This window comes from Impatiens glandulifera, chromosome 1, assembly GCF_907164915.1.
Source record: "Impatiens glandulifera chromosome 1, dImpGla2.1, whole genome shotgun sequence".
NCBI lineage: Eukaryota > Viridiplantae > Streptophyta > Magnoliopsida > Ericales > Balsaminaceae > Impatiens > Impatiens glandulifera.
In genome coordinates, this window is record NC_061862.1 from 60051604 (window position 1) to 60072035 (window position 20432).

The 20432-nt window shown below is 31.2% G+C and overlaps 1 long non-coding RNA gene and 1 pseudogene across 1 annotated transcript; both read right to left on the reverse strand.

Moving 5' to 3' along the window:
- Window positions 1–10461: 10461 nt before the first annotated feature.
- LOC124921157 lies at window positions 10462–10802 on the reverse strand. Its single transcript, XR_007097651.1, has 2 exons — window positions 10756–10802; window positions 10462–10677 (listed from the first exon to the last, which is right to left on the reverse strand). It is a non-coding gene; the product is annotated as an uncharacterized LOC124921157 (long non-coding RNA).
- An 18-nt stretch (window positions 10803–10820) lies between these two features.
- On the reverse strand, window positions 10821–14074 carry LOC124921158 (annotated as a pseudogene).
- Window positions 14075–20432: the final 6358 nt, after the last annotated feature.

Genomic DNA, 20432 nt, shown 5'->3' on the forward strand with positions numbered 1-20432 from the left:
ATATTAGTTAGGAGTTAAGATTAGTGGCTTAAAAACAAAATAATTTAACAAATTAGGAATTGTCAAAACCGAAAGTTATAACATTAACTTTCGTTTTTTATGTGTATTTGCGAAGGATTTACATATAACTCTCGGTCCTGAACATAGTTAAAACCGAAGGTTTATTTGAAAACCTTCGGTTTTACCCTTCCCCATACTTAGAAAAAATCTGATTTTTTTAATGCTAGGCCAAAACCGAAGGTTTATTTGAAAACCTTCGGTTTTTACCCTTCCCCATACTTAGAAAAAAATCTGATTTTTTTAATTCTAGGCCAAAACCGAAGGTTTATTTGAAAACCTTCGGTTTTTACCCTTCCCCATACTTAGAAAAAAATCTGATTTTTTTAATGCTAGGCCAAAACCGAAGGTTTATTTGAAAACCTTCGGTTTTACCCTTCCCCATACTTAGAAAAAAATCTGATTTTTTTAATTCTAGGCCAAAACCGAAGGTTTATTTGAAAACCTTCGGTTTTTACCCTTCCCCATACTTAGAAAAAAATCTGATTTTTTTAATGCTAGGCCAAAACCGAAGGTTTATTTGAAAACCTTCGGTTTTTACCCTTCCCCATACTTAGAAAAAAATCTGATTTTTTTAATGCTAGGCCAAAACCGAAGGTTTATTTGAAAACCTTCGGTTTTTACCCTTCCCCATACTTAGAAAAAAATCTGATTTTTTTAATGCTAGGCCAAAACCGAAGGTTTATTTGAAAACCTTCGGTTTTTACCCTTCCCCATACTTAGAAAAAAATCTGATTTTTTTAATGCTAGGCCAAAACCGAAGGTTTATTTGAAAACCTTCGGTTTTTACCCTTCCCCATACTTAGAAAAAAATCTGATTTTTTTAATGCTAGGCCAAAACCGAAGGTTTATTTGAAAACCTTCGGTTTTTACCCTTCCCCATACTTAGAAAAAAATCTGATTTTTTTAATGCTAGGCCAAAACCGAAGGTTTATTTGAAAACCTTCGGTTTTTACCCTTCCCCATACTTAGAAAAAAATCTGATTTTTTTAATGCTAGGCCAAAACCGAAGGTTTATTTGAAAACCTTCGGTTTTTACCCTTCCCCATACTTAGAAAAAAATCTGATTTTTTTAATGCTAGGCCAAAACCGAAGGTTTATTTGAAAACCTTCGGTTTTTACCCTTCCCCATACTTAGAAAAAAATCTGATTTTTTTAATGCTAGGCCAAAACCGAAGGTTTATTTGAAAACCTTCGGTTTTTACCCTTCCCCATACTTAGAAAAAAATCTGATTTTTTTAATGCTAGGCCAAAACCGAAGGTTTATTTGAAAACCTTCGGTTTTTACCCTTCCCCATACTTAGAAAAAAATCTGATTTTTTTAATGCTAGGCCAAAACCGAAGGTTTATTTGAAAACCTTCGGTTTTTACCCTTCCCCATACTTAGAAAAAAATCTGATTTTTTTAATGCTAGGCCAAAACCGAAGGTTTATTTGAAAACCTTCGGTTTTTACCTCAATATTTTTAAAATAATGGGTCAAAACCGAAGGTTTTCAAATAAACTTTCGGTTTTGGCGATGCGGTTTTTTTTAAAAAAAATATGAAAAGTAAATAAAAACATAATTAATTAATCAAACATATTAAACCAAACCAAACAAACATAATAACAATAATTCATAAATATTAAAATATAACTGTCATAAACCCATAATAAATCCATAATAAATCTACAAATTAATTATTAGATGGGGTGGAAGGAGCGGGTGGTTGATTCAGTCGACTCCTCAACAAGACAAGTTCCTGTTCGAGATTCTCTAATCTCTGAGACATTTCGGCCCGGTCCGCTTTGATTTCACTCAGCAAACGACCTCTTTCGGCATCCCTTAGTCGGATTTGTTCCATTTCAAGCGTCATCTTTCTAACCTCTTCCTCACGTGCCGCAATTTCTGATTGTGTTATCAGATTCTGGTAACACGGATGCAGTTTCTCCGGTGTACGCCGAAGTCTCTTCCATGTCGAATCATCACCCATATCCTAAATGCATTTCAGATCATATATGTATATATATATATATATTCATCAAACAAAATAACGTAAACTAACAAAAATGTAGATCTATAATATATATATATATACAAACTTAAGAAAAATCTAAATCTTACAATAAACAAAACAAAAAAACCAAATCAAACAAATTACCTGAAGAAAGAACCCGCGGCTTGGAGGAGGCATGCGGCGGCGGAGGCGGAAGAGAGAGAAAGGAGAGAAGCGGAATGAAAAAGAGAAGGGTTAGGGTTTGTATTTATAGAGGTTGAGGCCGAAGGTTTTCATAAAACTTTCGGTTTTGATATTAGTCAAAACCGAGGGTTTATTATAAAACCTTCGGAAAAACCAATTTCAAAAATTTGAATTTTTTTTTAATGAGCAAAACCGAAGGTTCTTTGTACAACTTTCGGAATTAAAAAACCAAGAGATTTCAAAAACGAAGGTTCTTTGTAAAACTTTCGGAATTAAAAAACCAAGGGATTTCAAAACCGAAGGTTTTCACAAAACCCTTCGCAAATAACCCACATCCAACACTTAGAATTTTTTTGGGTTTTTTGGGAAGGTAAAACCGAAAGTTCTTTGTAGAACTTTCGGTAATAATGAATAAACCCGAGGGTTTTACACCCCTCTCGGAATCTATTTTTAATAGCGAAGGATTTGTTCCTCTCGGGAGTATTTAGGAGAGGTTTACAAAACCTTCGGGAAAAACCGTCGGTAAAGACACTTTTTTTACCAGTGACAGGCGACATAATAGGCACAGGCGGCATGGGACGATCGACACGAGCATCCCAGTATTGTCTTGCAGGTTCATTAAATGTTGCTAGTCTAGGGTTTCTTGTACATTTGTAAGCGTCATTAGATTTTGCGCTCGATTGTGGTTTACTTTTGATCATCCCTTAGAGTTTCTGCAATTAATTTGTTCTATTACTCTGTCTCTGCCATTATGGGGAAGGGGAGGAACAAAAGTAATAAATCAAAAGAAGTTTGGGATTTTGTGTTGGAAGGAATTAAGGAAGCAACAGTCAAAGAATTTGAAAGAATTTCTGAAGAAGTTATCAAAGAACAGTAGGATACCAACACAATTAAGTAATCTGCTCCAACTACTATTGGAAAAATTCCTATTAAAAATAATGCAGAAAAAAAAGGGGATAATGAAGGAGCTTGGAAGATACGCTATAATGAAAGAGCTAATATGTTTGAGCTCAAGAATTAGATTACAAAGCTCCTTATGCATGCCAAAAGGGGAGAAATTGTCATCAATAAGGAGAAAGCACAACATATTACAATTCAACTCAACACCCACTATCTTCAAGACTGGAATCTGTTAAAAAAAGAAGAATATGAAGAAATTGTTCAATTGTCAGTTGCTACAATGAAGGAACTAATGGAGGCTCCCAAATCTAAGTCATATACTATCGAGAGCAACTTGACATGGAAAACTAATGAAGTTTGGAAGAACAATAATGCAAAAAAGTTAGAAGATCATTCTTATAAAGGGAAAATCTACTTGGCAATACACACACAAAAGTGGAGGTACTGAATTCTCCATTTAAATTTAAATTGCCTACTGAAGTAGATGAAAACTGTATAAAGGAATGTGAAAATGTAGTTGTGGGAAACTACATAGGGAAAAATAGAGTATCATTCCCAATTACTAAAGATGCATTGTTGAAGCAATGTGAAGGAAAAGGGCTGGAGAAGATTTCAGCAAATGTCCATGATTTATATTTCCTTAAATTCAAAAAGGGATCTAATCTAGAGGAAATTCTAGAAAATGGGTATACATATATAGGATCCAATTGTATAAAGTTAGAAAAATGGTCCAAAGACTTGAACCTATTGAGTAAACCAAAAGAAACTGCACAGATATGGTTTAAGCTCTAGAATATACCTGCACATATGTACAATTCTGAAGCCCTTAGTCATTTTGTAGGTTTATTAGGTAGACCATTATACATGGATCCAATTACTAAAGGAGGAGAGCACCTAACATTTGCTAGAATTAGCATTGAGGTGCATCCTAGAAGCACATTACCGAAAAGTATGACAATAGTAGACAGAAAAGAAAAACCTACTGTCATACAAATTACTTATGAGTGGAGGCTAGACAAATGCTCTTTCTGCAATACTTTCCAACATGCAAGCCCAAAATGTGATTTGTCTAAGGAAGAAAATCAGAAAATTAATAATGGTAAAAAAGTAAAGATGCAGGAAAATGATACAAATATGCCTATTTTTAAAGAGAAAAATGTGGTTAAAGAACAGGAAACAGAAGATAAAAAAAATTATGTACAAGAAGAAAGCAATATGAAGAAGGATGTGGATCCTCAACCTAATCATGTTGAAGAGATAGTTGATGATTCTCAATCAAATCAAGTTGAAGTGGTTGCTGATGAAAATAGAGAGGAAGATACTCAGGTTAATCAAAAGGAAGAAGAGAATGCCAATGTTGATACAAAGAAATCTAAAGTTGTTGAGGATTCCAAAGATGAAGCTGAAGGAATAAAAGACAATGATCTTGAAATTCAAGTTGAGAACAACAAGGTGAAAAGCTCAGAAATTCTGAAGAATAATTCTTTCTATCAAATAAGAACAAGTTCATATAAAGAAAGAAATCAAGATGAGAATATACAGTATTCATCAACCTCTTCAGTTCATCCCCCGTTCATTACAAGAGGAAGGGGAAGGGGAAGGGGAAGAGGAAGAGGAAAGACAAGGGGAAGAGGAAGACAATATGTTAAAACATTAGGTTGGTATGGAAATAAAAATCCTGATTGGGATAATTAGGATTTGATATAGTTTATAATCTTTGTTTGTAATCTCTATTTCCTGTATGTTTGATTGCTACTAATCAGGTTCTTTAGGGTCGTTTGATTGTCATCTTATAATCCTAGCTAAGACTTGTCTAGCTTTGATTCTTGACCCTCCCACTTTTGGGACTTTAATAAAATGGTTTTAACCGTTTTCCCCAAAAAAAACATTAAAACTCAACAATACATTTTTTATACCAAAACTATTTGAGTTAAATGAAACATCATCCTAATCGAATGACACATCAAGATGATGTTATAAATGATCTCTAGGATCACATGAAGCTTCCAATGCCCTTAAATTAACGAATCAAAGCCCCTATTAAAAATATAAAACCTGTAGTTTGATTTTCTTGACGACCGAGGAAGGTTAGCCCAAGGTTAACCTAGGACCGAGAGTACTTTGCATCTAAGACCAAGGAAAGGTAGCTCAAGGCTAACCTAAGACCGAGAACACCTCGTACCCAAGACCGAGGAAAATTAGTCTAAAACTAACCTAGGACCGAAGAATTCCTTGAGCCCTAACCAGGAAAGTTAGTGTACTTGAGGACGGCCTTTAGGCCGTAACCTCGGTAGTACCATTCTATTTCATGGAAATGGTGGCTCCAAAGGAACAAATCCTCGTTCTCTATGAGAGTCATTCTACGATTGTATAATCAAATTTGACAAACATGTCATTTTGATTTTGATAAAGTAATTATTCTTAGAGATGTTAATTATATCTATTATAGATTTATGCATGCATAATAAATAAGCACGTACAAATTGACTTGTTGAGGTTTTGGTGTTTGGGGACGTCAAACAACCGGGTAAAAGTAATGTGTTAAGGTGCGGTCGAGGTTTGGTTGCGAATTTCTCCTCGTCGTCGCTAAGGTCGCATCCTAACTAATGTATCAAAGCCAAAGTGGGGGATCGATTCCAAGTTCCTAGTTTTTCCTCATGTAACATCTCTCGGTCACAGACCGGTATGATCGGTCTTCACGTAATTCGTAGAAGTAGAGAATTCTGATTTGGTACTTCTTCACGTAGTCCTAGATGATATACCCGTTTATTTCCTGGCAATTATTAGGATAAAAGCCTAGGTACCTTTTGGGGTGATAAAACCCGTAATGTGGACTATTATAAAAGTTTGAAATGTTATAAATAAAAATTTATATAGCTAGAATTTTATTTATAAATCAAAATTCCTCAGTAGAGTCGCCAAGAAAGTTGTAACCTCCGGCAATGTCCCTTGATCCATAGCTTAGCACATGTCGGATGACACGTGGCAATACGGGGGATCTAGGGTGGCTCGAGGTTCGATGATTTCAACCTTGGTTTATGTGATAGACATCTTTTAAAATAAAACATTATTCTTAAAATTTTTGAAAGTATCTGACATATTTTAAAATCAGTTATGTAATAATAATTAATTTTATTCAAATTTTAATAATTTTAGGAGTTATTGTAACCAAATGACAATTTGATTTGAAATCCAGTTTAAATTAATCAAACATAATTAATTTTAAAAAAGATTTATTTATTTAAAAAAAGAGTCGCCAAATGATTTTAGAAAAATCAATAAAATGTATGTATATAAATGTAGTTTATACTAGAGTTTCCATAAGGGGTTCGTTACTTGGTTACGCTCGGGAAAGGACTTCCGCGTTATGTCCTACGCGCCCGTTAAAAAATAATTTATTTTTTAAATGTTTGGCTATCAAAAGATTTATTTATAACATTTATTTTCTTTAATTAGTAGTTTAGGAGTTCTAAACAAGGATAAAATTAGATTACGCAAATAATTGTACAAAATTATTTAAAAGTACGTACCAACGATTGTAGTTATTAAATATTAATTACAAGACCTGGAAAATATCAGAAAAGTATTATAATTTAAAAATAAATTCTAAACGGAGCCTAAGTCAAAATATTTCTTTGGAAATATCCCGGAAATATTTTGAAATCATTTTCTAACCTCTCGGGATTTTTTACAAACGGATTGGGATCCTAAAACTACAAAAATAATTTTGGATTTTGAAAGGTGGAACCAAAAACTACAAAAACGGATTGGGATCCTTATGATCGAAGTCTTAGGGCTTGAGTTCGTTTTTATCGGTCTAGAACCGAATGCGCTCGGTCAAGACCGAGGGTGCTTTGGATCGGGGCTCTAGATACTCTGTCGGAGGACTAGAGTGTTCGGTCCTGGGGTTCGGGAGGCTCGGTAATGAACTTAGATTGTTCGGTTCTATGTCTGGGAGTCTCGGTCCCAGATCTAGATTTCTCAATAATGGCTCTTGGGAGTCTCAGTCCTAGGTCAGACGTCTCGGTCCAAGGTGAGAATCTTCGGTCAGACTTCTCGGTCCTTTGTCAAGAACACCGGTCTTAAGGCTTGGTCCTAACTCAAGAACATCGGTCCTTGGTTTCGGTCCTAGGTCAATTTTCTCGGTCTTTGGTCTCGGTCAGGACTAAGAATTCTTGGTCCTACTTCTTGGTCCTTGTTCTTACAGGGATCGGTCCAAGGGAACAGAGTGTTCTTCATTTGGTATGAAGATTATACGTTTGTATCTTTGATATAGATCATGAAAACATGATTTATGATGTCAACTCCATTGGATGTATGTATCATAATCCCTAATCATAAACCCAATCAATCGAACTCTACAACAATTGATTTTTCAAAATAATTTTTAGGGTAAAACTTAGGAACTTTTGATTTAGGCGATCTCATGGCATAATTCTTGTTCCAATAGTTTCAAAATGATGTTTACAATCAAACAGGACTAAAAGAAGAACATCAAGCAATCTCTGTAACAACTTTACAAACTGAAATTTAAACTTTATCTTTCTAAATTTACAGATCGATCAAACGTGATCGGGATGTATGTAATATCATTTCAAAATCATTCTAACATGTTTAAAATAATGTTAGGCAACTATTTGAAACAATGCTCAAGAACACGATTTTCAAATTTTCAAATCAAATTTGGGTTTTTTTTTTAATTGGGGTTGAATTGATGAAATCTTTTCAAAAGAAAGCTTGGACATCATCTAGGGATTGATTTTGACTATAAAATAATAAAATTGAGCCCTAAATAAGATCAACCCGATTGAAATTGGAAAAATCCAATTTTGAATCACATTTTGAATTACAGCAGGTCTGGAAGCTTACTTGTGATTGGAGAACACTCCAATGATCATAAGAAAACTTTTCAAACCTCTCGAAGCCTAGGTAACCAGAACAATTTCTTTAAAAAGACAGTCGTCGGAGCTTCTTTAAATCTTTGAATTGACTATGATAAATGGATTTTGTTCGATGGATCAGAAGAAGAACACCTAAGGAGTATTTATACTCGATCTAAGTCAGTTATCAAAGTCGAATTCATATCAAATTTGGCTTTTGAAACCTTATCCTTTTATTTCTGTTTTTTCCTCGCCAGCCTAATTCTAGGGTAGAGTTTGAATTCTTAGCCTAGGGGAATTGAAGGCGAGGAAAAGACGTGTACGCTAGTGAAATTTGGAGGGATAAGGATGGAAGATGGCGGAGATAAGGCTTCTGGAAGGATCGCCGACGTCAAGCGCAATCCTCTAGTGTTCGCCCTTTATCAACGGAAAAGATGAACAAAATGAAGTCGTTTTGTATAAATGAACGCGTCGTTGGCGTTCCAACCATCGCCATGCATTTCGTTTGGCATCTAGGCTAATGGAGTTAGCATCCCGCGAGCTGATTCAGTGTGGACCCAGACACACGCTTCCTTGATTAAAACCGGATGCGTGGCTTCTTCCTAGGCGCTGGATGAAAATCCAGCACTGATCCGATGGATATAAATCCTGCTCTGGATTATCAGTTTTTTTTTTATTTTAATAAAAGGGTTATTTGAAATCGAATTTTAACCATTTTTATTATTTTTCTTCACCAAATTAATACTCAAAAATATTTTTGATAACATAATAATAATTATGTTCATTTATTTTATTTTTAGGTACTTTAAGGTATTTATTTAATTATTTTAAATAAGAAACTATACATAATTTATGTTTAAAATCACAATTAAATTATTTCAACCCCTTTTGGGGTTTATTTTGAATAATATATATATAATATTTTAATCCCAAATTATTTTTGAATTTTTCATTAAATTTTCTAATTAATTATTACAATAATTAATCCTAATTCACTTTTAACTTCTCATTTGACTATTTTTAAATATAAAAATTCAAAATATTAATATTATTATAAATCGGGGTATGTCAAATTTTCATGATTACAAGCGCGATAACTTTTTTTTTCTTTAAAAAACTCAACTTTTGATTTATGACAACAAATCTAATTTCGTTTGAAAAGATTGTTCGTCATGGGTGAACAAACAGGTAAATCCAATTAGTTTTGTCCGATTCGTATTAAATTCAAATTAAATTTGTCAAATTTGTAATTCAAACCATTTTACTTATTAATACGGATCGGATATGGATTTGGTTGAATTGAATATAGTTTGGACAATTCAAATTAAAAAATATTTATATTTTTGTAAATGTTAACTTGAAAAAATTAATAATAATTTTTTTTATATTTAATTCATTAATTTTATTTGTATTTAATTAAAAAATGAAAAAGTGAATGAAATATATAAATATATATATATATATATATATATAAATATAGTTATAATTTAATTAAATGTTGTTTTTTACATTTTTTTTATATTTAAAGTTTTAATATCATAAAAACATAAATTCTTCCGTTGATGTAGAAAGAAGAAAAAACTCGTTTAAGTGATGAAAATTTGGTTAAAGGAGAGAGAAGCATAAGTAGGAAGAAAAAAAATATTTTTAATTTAAATGATTTTGAATTAATTGAATTATTCGAATCACACCTAAACTCCATCCGAAATAGTTAATTCAATTTTGTAATTCGTAAAATCTAATTATATTATTTTTTATTTATTTTATTATTTAAAGTTTAATTAATTATAAAAATATTATTAAATTTATAATGTTATAATTAATTTTGTTTATTTATAATTTCAATTTAAAAAAAATTATCTTAATTAAATGATGCGAAAATAAGTTAAAAGTATATTATATTAAGGTTAAATGTAATTTAAGGAAAAACAAATTAAAAAAATATATTTTTATTTAAATAATTTGGATAATTTTAATCCAATTCAAATTTAATCCGATTCGAATTCAATTTGATCTCAATCCTATTTGAATTAGTATAATCGAATTGAATTTCAAATTAATCCACTCACTACAACAAAAAAGACCAACGGCGACGCTTAAAAAGATCTCTGCCAACCCTTAAAAGCGTCGCCAATAATGTTACCGACACTTATTCTTGCGTCGCCAAAAGCAGGGTGGGCGCAAGTTTTAACAACGCTTATTTAAGCGTCAGTATTAAAATTTTAAGCGTTGCCAAAGGGAGAATATTTAACGACGCTTATTTAAGCGTTGGTAACAGTAATTAAACGTCGCCAAAAGTCTAATTTATTTTTAACCTATTATTTTAACAATTCTTTTAAAATTTTATTTATTTTTATTTATAATTCTACATTTTTTAAGATGTTTTTATTTAATTTTTGTTATAAATTAAATAATTAAAGAAAAACATCATTACAATTTTTAAAGGTGATAAAAACAACTTTAATAATTAAATAAAAAGAACATTAATTAATTAACTTACATTTAATGTTAAATTTATTTAAATAAAATGCATTAAATTTCAAATAAATAGTTCCTGAAAATAACTTAACTACTTTCAGTCACACTTCATTGATATCCTTTGGCGATCTATATCCTTTGGCGATGAGTGTTGGTATAATTCCCTCAACTTGCTTATCAACTTCTATTAATGAAGTTGTGAAAACATATTAGACAAAATTACTCAATACCATTAATGCTAAAGATAACTGTAAATTTTTACCTCACTTTGCAGTCTGGCATTGTCACTAGTAAAACCTCTATTTCTTAACCCTAATTAAATATAGAACATAAATTAGAAAGCAAAAGAATCAGACAATTGAAAACAAGAAAATAATCATAGTTAATGTCAAGTTTGGTTCTCCTTTTGTATTTTATCACAAGTAACGAAATCATTTATTTTCAAAGAAAGTAAAAGGAGTATAACTAAGACATGCACTGCAAACATGAAGAAACATTTTCTCCTAGAACACATGATGTAGGAATGTAGAATAATAAATCAGAATAAATGAGGTTTACTAACCAGTCTTCTTGGAGAAGGTATAGCCTTTTTTGCTAACATAAGTACGAGGATTAGGCGCTAGATGGTTTCTTAAATACTCTGTTTGTCCCTGCAAAGATCGTACACAATCATACATTAGGGCCCATCATAATTCACTTCATTATCAACCAAACTATCAAAAAATTATCCTTCATATAACATCAAACAAACTCTAGATGTCTAATATAAAACCTAAAATAACTGACATTAAGAAAGTGTTTTTTCAAAATGTTAAAAATGGTCATCTTTGTTTGACTCCTAAAACAAAGTGAGAAAGTGAACTAACCTTTGTGATCACACAAAGGTCAACATTGCTTCCACTGCCCAAGTCATTGAATATACTATAGCAAATAGCCTCAATTACCAACTTGACCCCATCCTCCTTCTGAGGACCGAAGGCCATAATCAGGAACAATAATTCAAATGACTGTTTTTTTAATAAGTGATAACAGAATCACTTACAGTAAGACCTTCACCATATTTCATTCAAATATCGCCATAGCAGCAAGTGAACCAGAACTCATCGTGGCAAATGGAAGAGTATCGGTTGATCCATGAGGATAAATCTGCAAACCGATTATTGCATAAAAATAACATTTTCTTATATAGTTGATTATTTTTCTGTAGATATAACTCATAGTGTGTAAATGTGGATCAATAATGTCAGCTTTACCAAGAACCAAAGCACCAAGAACCAAATCAGTAGAGACATGTCCTTGGTAACTAAATAATCATTAAATCTAAGTTTATAAACTATTCTAAACAAAAAACATTCAAATAACAAGATAATATTAATACCCGAAAAGACGAGTTTTCAACAATGTAAGAGCAGTCACCACTCTCGAATTACGATCAGTTTGGAATCGATGTAACTTCAACTGTAAACTAACCATATCTAAACAGACAATAGAAACGACAAAAGACGTTTAACATTTTGTAAATCGATGCTATCATAATAACATATAGAAAACTATAACATCACCTGTAATAGCCTCGGTATCAGCCGCAGTACCAGCTCCACAACAATAGATGTTAGGAGCCATGTAATGAATTTTCTCACAATTTTTATCAGCCACAATTGGTCCTTCAGTAGCTCGGGTATCAGATCCAAGAAAAACACCATCCTGTAAATCAATTCAGAAATAATAATTAATGCTTGTTCAATAGAGAGAAGTCAGAGAATCGTGAAGAAAAAAAAGTTACCTAGAAGATTAAGCCAACAATGGTAGTTCCAGTCTTAAGGAAAGACAAACATTTCAGTCCTTTGTTCAATAGAATTTCATTTCACCGACATAAGTCGAGATTAAATCCACCTTTAGGAGTAACATCAATAGCTGTTGACATCTTCGGTTCAAAAAACACCTAATTATCACAAATCATGAGAATAATTCTTCATTTGATTTTAACCTATGGTATATACATTTCTAATTCATATAAGATCGAGAAATCGAGTTCGGAAATAGATAAAGCTCGAATCGACTTAATAGAGATGATAATACATGAATAAATGCAGATCTATAGATATATATTTTATGAAATGAAGGAGGAATACTTACAAATCACGAAATGGGAAGAACATAGAGTGATGAAGATATTTTATTCATACCGATGAAGAACAGTATTGCCCCAAACAATGCCAGACTCTAAACAAAAAAAATGACCATCAATTATGTTCCTTATCTTGAATCATAAAGAGAAAATGGACTGTTATTTGTACCTGTGTAAACTTAACAAAAAGTTGACCATATTCTTTTCTGTCATCATTGTAGTTGTAGAAGTCGTACAAGATTGGAGTGGCTATCAATTTGTGAAGAAGCTGAAACAGAACAAAACTGTGAGATGAATTCAATATCAAATTCTGATAAAAAAGAAAAAGATTATACCCACTACAGACCAGCAAATAGGCTCCAATTGAACTCCCAAATATGAAAAGAAAGCTTCCCAATCCCTTCATAACAATTGAAGCTGCAATTAAATGTTTGATCTGTCAAAGAAAAGAACAATCATATCAGAAAACAATTACGTTTTTTTTCAAAACCATCTTATAGCAGACTAACTAGTTGATTATTACTTCAACATCTGACACTTTCAAACCAGTATAATCAGTTGCATGCTTCAAGAAGATGTTGAACTTCGGTTTCAGGGTCTTAGCCGCTGGTCCACCATCAACCCCAAATTCACTCCAAATTCACTGAACCCCTGAGAGCCAACATCAATGGTTTATTAGAAGATCTTATCATCATTATCTTCTATTTTTGCTTAAAGGGAAAGATGAATACTAATATATTAACAAATATCAAAGGCTACCATTTTCCTTTTGTTGCCTTCAGAATCAATAACTTATAAAAACTTAGATAAGAAGATCTACGAAGCTGTGTTACAAATATACTAAAAAAGATCAGATAAACCTAGGTCGAGACCTTCATAGCCATAAAATTTGAGAAATTACAGTCAATGTTCTGTTGAAGATACTGAACAAAACCACAATCATATATATACACTATTTTATCACAAAAGAATACACCCTAGAGCGATCAATGGCCAGGAAAATCATCAAATGCGGTACTAAACCAACTAGATCTATTGATTAGAATTCGCATCATGATAAGCAGAAACTAGCTAAACATATTCTTGGAGAATGAAACAGAGTTCATTTGTATCTTCCAACAACAACAAACTACGAAGCAATAAAACATAGCATGAGATGAAACTACGGAATCGTGCTTAAACAGGAAGAGCGAAAGCATAAAATGATGGATCTGATTAAAGAATGCAAAGAAGCTAACTTACTCTTGGCAATCTGAGAGAATGAAGACGGAAAACTTAGAGAAGTCTACCTGCAGAAATCCGTAACTTAGAAGAATTTAGATCAAACTCTTACTCTTCTCTGAATCTCGATGCGTACATAAAGTTGAAGGAGAGATGGTGTCCGGGGAAGACGAAGCGGCGCGGATGGATGATGCAGCAAAATTAAAGAAACCTAGTGGAGAGAAAATATTAATTGATGTTCTAAACTTAAATCCATTAAAGCAACATTAAAATAGCCCATATATCATTTGAAAAAAGTCCATACAAAATTCACAATACCATTAAATTAGCCCAATTATAAATTTATTAAATTTAACTTGAAATTATAAATAATTTATTTAATAAATAATTTTATTATATTATTTATTTAAAAAAATATTTATTTTATTTAATAGAGTATTAATTCTATTTAATTAATTTAATATTAATAATGACTTTATATTTAATTAACTCAAAATATTAATAAATTTTAGGTTTGAGATAAAAATAAGTATATAACTTGATTTTAAAAAATAATAGTCTATATAATTACAAAATAAAATTTAAAATAAAAATTATAAAATATTAAAACAAAATTTTATCTAATTATTTACTTATAAATTTTTTTAAAGGAATAATAAAATAAGGGTTGTTAAAGATATTGAAAGGTTGGCAAAAATATTTTTTTTCTGACTTTTGCCAACCCTTAATATGGGTTGGCAATTATGTGTCACCCAAAGCCTATTTTGTTGTAGTGACTCATTGTCCACCCCATTGTCCCATTGTTCTTTGAAGGTTGAGCTATATGATTTTCTTAAAGATTCATCGTCAAATCATCAAGCCGAGAGAGGACTTTCAAGAAAGATTTTTTTTTTTTTTTGATGAATTCTCACTGGATACTCCACAAAATCAGTTGTGGTTTGTTTTAATAGTTTCATTGAGATTTAGGGAAGGAATGAGAAGAATGAGAGAGAAAGAGAAAAATGGAGTCTAGAAGAATTCTCCAGTGTAGAGTTGAAAAACTTCAAGAATATGGGCTTTTTATTTGGATTGTTATAGTTTGTGAGGTTGATTATAGAGTGTCTATAGGACTTAGTGAAGCATTGTGAATCACTTGTGAGCTGTTAATCTTGTAATTGAAAATTATAAAAAACTGATTTGGACATAATTTTTAAATTTTTTATATTGTTGTTCCTGGCTTGAATTGATGATCTAAATTTGTTCTGAGTACTTAATTGATCAATTACTCAACACTTATAAACAATCTAAATTGACAAAACCAAAAAGGTATAGGTATAATTCTTATATGCATTTAATTAAGTTTGAAATATCTTTCGGTCTTGTTTGAAATTATTTCTTGTACATTTTTTAAATTGTTTAGTGTACATTTATTTTTATTTGAATTTACACTTTCATTTGTGTTGAAAATAATTTAGCACAAATTCCTTCCATAGGTTGTATATTCATTTTTATTTTTATTTTGCTAAGTTCTAGGAAACCTTTTACCTTTATCTTTAGATGACTTCTTCAACTCCATTCTTAAATGACGATGTATCTGATCTGTTCCATTTCCAGATAACAATGTTGAAGACTAAGACGACGATGAAGTTGTTGATCATTTGTCTCCTATATATTTAAAAATTGTGTGTTTGTGTTTTTTATTTCAAATCATCTCAATCATTAAAGAATATTGAGATTGAATGAGAGAAATATGTATGATAATTATATAGTTAAAATATAATTATATGATAGAGATTACGAAATATGATATCGTAATACAAAACATACAATGTGTCTTTAATCGATTGTCCAAACATTATTTACACCAAAAAGGCGGCTATCTCTTTAGTAATAATGAATTGAAGTGAGTGAATATAATTTGATTTGAATACAAAATGAGTTTGTTAATCGAAATAAACTCTAACTCAAATCTAAGAAACACAACCTTGTTGAAATTTTATGCGGTTGATGATTTTAAATTAATTATCAAGTGGATTGAAATTTCGACCATAGAATAAGAGTTGTTTATACTCGGAATTAGGTTCTTAATTTTGTACGGCTTGAAAGAGCCTAATTATTTCGAACAAAAATAAATATACAAAAACCAATTTTTAACAAAAGTAAATGTACATACGATTTCAAACAATATATATATATATATATATATATATATATATATATATATATATATATATATATATATATATATATATTGCAAAGTTAGTTAAATCTTTCCGGAGCATTATACCTATTACCCCAATTGAAAACCCTCAATTTCAACCTCAATAAAAACAAATTCAAAATCATATTTTCGTTCTTGGCTTGATAATTGATTTGTTGTGATTGATCTCAATGCTTTAATATATAGTTTAGAGTTTTAAATTATGTTTTCAAATGTTCATTTGATTTGGGCTTTAATTGACATGTTTAAATGGTGCAAAAAGAATTCTCTAATAGTGTTTTGGTCATTTATGGTCAATTCTTAAGATTGAGGACAATTGTTGAAATGTTAGAAATCATTAAATTAGGCAAAGTTTGGCACATAATTGTGATCTAACCATAACTTTAATTGATTTAAATTGTGAGAGGCTTTAAATAACACTATGTTTTCTACAAATTCTTGTCTATTATCATTTTTCCAAATTCGAAATATAAACAATTCTTTCAAATGGTTACAAGAAAATATGTTAGAGCTAAAAATTGGTTTTGGTTATTTGTTGACATTTTGGAATTAGATTGTCAACTAATTTCAAATTTAATTGCTCTAATATTTTATGATGACATAAATGACTTATATATCTACAACATTATGCAAACTCTTTTACTTTTATCCATTTTAAGTTTAAGGAGGACTTATGGAGTCAACATAGAACAATTATTAAATTGGAGAATTCTTAAATCTTTATGTTGCATTTCGGTAAATCAATGATTGTGATTTGGTTTTTCTACAATTGAGCTGAAATTTTGTCATATACAATTAGTATTTATCCAATGATTTTTACTCTAAATATGACTCATAAAGCTCACAAATTAAGTCTGAAAATTTGGAAAATGAACAACATTTGATTGCATAATTTTTAGAATATTCCTAACAAATTGGTTATTACTCCAAATGACTTGTTTTTTAACAAAATAAAATAAAAGTAATTAACACTCTAATATACAAATGATTTACTATTGTCATTTTTCCAAATTTGGTACCTAAACTGCCCAGATGCTTATTTTAAAACGGTCATAAAAATGCAATCAAATGAAAGTAAATAAGCAAAGAAAGAAGATTTTTTTTAAAGCCTTCATTGTTTATTTGATTTTGAGATTTTAGAATTACACGTAATTGAGAATATTTGTATTTTTTACTAGGTATCTTTTTAAAAATATGTAATATATTAGTTATATTTATTAGTCAGTTCATAGATAAACTCAATAGTTAAGAAGCTGAAAAGGTTTGTGTCTAATGGCTAATTATTAATTGCCTATTAATAGTCTCTTTTTGTAATTTCAAGATAACCTCTTTGCTACAATAATAACAAGATCTCTTTGTATTCTCTTTTCTACATGGTATCAGAGCACGGTTGATCCGGCTCAATCTAATCTATTGAAAATCTGATCTTAGATCTTCTTTTTTCACCAAGCTCAAGTGACTCTCTAGATCTTTTGTTTTCCTCTTTCTTCATTCGATTGAAGAGGACTAGATCTTCTATTTTCATCAAGCCCAAGTGGCTCTCTAAATCTTTTGTTTTTCTCTTTCTTCATCGGATTGGAGAGGAACAATAATATAATCTCGCCAGACTCTGATTCTCTTCATAACTGTCTATTATTCTCATATTATTTTTTCTATTTTCTCTAAGCCCAAGTGGTTATCTAAATCTTTTTTTCTCTTTTTCATCGATTTGGATAGGAGCAGCAATGGCCACCGGAAATGGTCAAAGAGAATTTCTCGCCAAAGAAAACGGAAAAGACAGTATAATGAGAAACTGCAATCTGATTGGGTCAAATGAATAAAATGGCTTCTAACGTTTTTAACGTGGAGGAGAGTTTCTCAGATTGGGCTCTCCCTTCAAACAAGCAAATCCAAGCTGAAGGGAATATTCCAAAGCCTAATCATAATAAAATACATGGTGTGGATCCAAACAACTTAAAACTTTTTCTCCAATTCTTTGAATTCATGAAAACCTGACAAGAAAAGTCCACTAATCAAGTGGACCCAGGTATTTCTGCGCATTCTTCTAATTTCAATTCCGTTTCAAACTATTGGATTGTTGATTCCGACGCCACAGATCACATGACTAAAAATAAAGAATTTTTTGAAAATTTAAATTTGGAAAAACTCAATCAAAATGTTAAAGTAGCTAATAATTCTAGTATTCCCATTCATGGAATTGGATCAATTAAACTTTTCTCAAAACAGCTTGATAATGTCTTGTATGTTCCTGAATTATCACCAAATTTAATCTCGGTTAGTAAAATCACAAAGGACCTTAATTGTTTAGTTATTTTTTCTGACGTTGATGTTGTTTTTCAAGAAAGGTCGACCGGGATCACGATTGGTATAGGAAGACTTGAAAATAACCTTTACATTATTAAACTTTCTAGTTATGCTTTACAATCCAAGAATAATTCTGATTTTCTATGGCATCGTCGTTTAGGACATCCATCAAAGCATGTGCTTAAAAAATTATTTCAATCGAAGTTTGATTTTTTAGATTGTGATGTATGTCATTTTGCTAAACAAGCCAGACTTCCGTTTCACAATTAAAATAGTATATCTAAAGCTCCTTTTGAGTTAATTCATTCTGATGTTTGGGGTCCAGCACCTACTACTTCTTATAATAATTTTAAATATTATGTTTCATTCATAGATAATTTTTCAAGAGCCACCTGGATTTATTTGCTACACGATAAATCAGAAGTATTTTCAAAATTTTTAGATTTCGTTTCTTTTATTGAAAACCAATTTCAAGCTTCAATAAAATTATTTAGAACTGACAATGGTACTGAATATATCAATAAAAAATTTTCATCTTTTCTCAAAACAAAGGTATAATACATCAAACCTCTTGTGTCCATACCCCGGCCCAGAATGGTACAGCGGAAAGGAAAAATCGTCATCTTCTTGAGGTTACTCGCTCTCTATTATTTCAATCTAATGTTCCAAAAAGATTTTGGTCTGATGCTTTACTTACTGCTACTCATCTCATTAATCGTATTCCTAGCAGCATTCTTAATAATTTGAGTCCTTTAGAAAAATTAAAAAACAAGAAAAGTGACCTTAATCATCTCCGCGTCTTCGGTTGTGTATGTTATGTGCATATAAACCATATTGATAAATTAAGTCCTCAATCAGTTAAAACTATTTTTCTTGGTTATTCGACTACCCAAAAGGGATATAAATGTTATGATCCTATTTCTAAAAAACTATATATTTCTCGTAATGTTATCTTTAATGAAGATGAATTTTATTACAAAAATAAGGAGGATAATAATGATGATCTCAATGAGTTTAGTTGGCAAGATCATGTATTGCCCATGGATATGAATTGTTCTTGCAGAATATATTTTCTGACAGTGATTCAAATACTTCTCAAAATAAAGAAGCAGAAAAAGGGACATCATGTGATATCCCACAAGAAGAAAGTCACAATGATTCGGTCACAAATAATGACTATGAAACTCAAAGTGACATTCCAGACACTACTCATGAGACACTAAGTGCACCTTCAGGGGAGAAGGTAACAATGGATCTATATCCGGAGACATTTCAGAAACAACTACAAGGGATGACAATGTTCGAAGGTCCTCAAGGGTTGTTCAACCATCGAAAAAGCTTAAAGGTTATCATCTTTATTCGGTAAAGTATCCTATTCAAAAATACTTATCATATGAAAATGTATCTAATGAATATCATGCTTTTATCACATCTGTTGATAAAATAGAGCCAAAAACATTTCAAGAAGCTAAGTCTAGCCCTACTTGGTGTGTTGCCATGCATAACGAATTAGAGGCTCTAGAAAAGAATAATACATGGACACTTGTCCCTCTTCCTAAAGGTAAGAAAGTGGTTGGTTGTAAATGGATATACAAAATCAAGTATGATAGCTTAGGAAAAATCGAAAGATATAAAGCCCGACTTGTTGCCAAAGGATACACCCAAACTTATGGATTAGACTATGAGGAAACCTTCGCACCTGTAGCAAAAATAAACACGGTAAGGATATTATTATTTGTTGCTGCAAATCAAAATTGGGATTTACATCAAATGGATGTAAAAAATGCTTTTCTTCAAGGCGATCTGCAAGAAGAAGTATATATGTCTATCCCACAAGGATATAAGGAAAATCTTAACTCAAAATCTGTTTGTAAGTTGAATAAAGATATTTATGGACTCAAGCAATCTCCAAGGGTATGGTATTCTAAACTTAGTAACGCTCTTGTTCATCATAACTTTCGAAAAAGCTCTGCTAATTCTTCTCTTTTTATTAAAACTACTGTCAATACTACTACTATTGTACTTGTGTATGCGGATGATATTATAGTAACAGGCAATAACTCAAGTGATATCCTCAAGGTTAAAA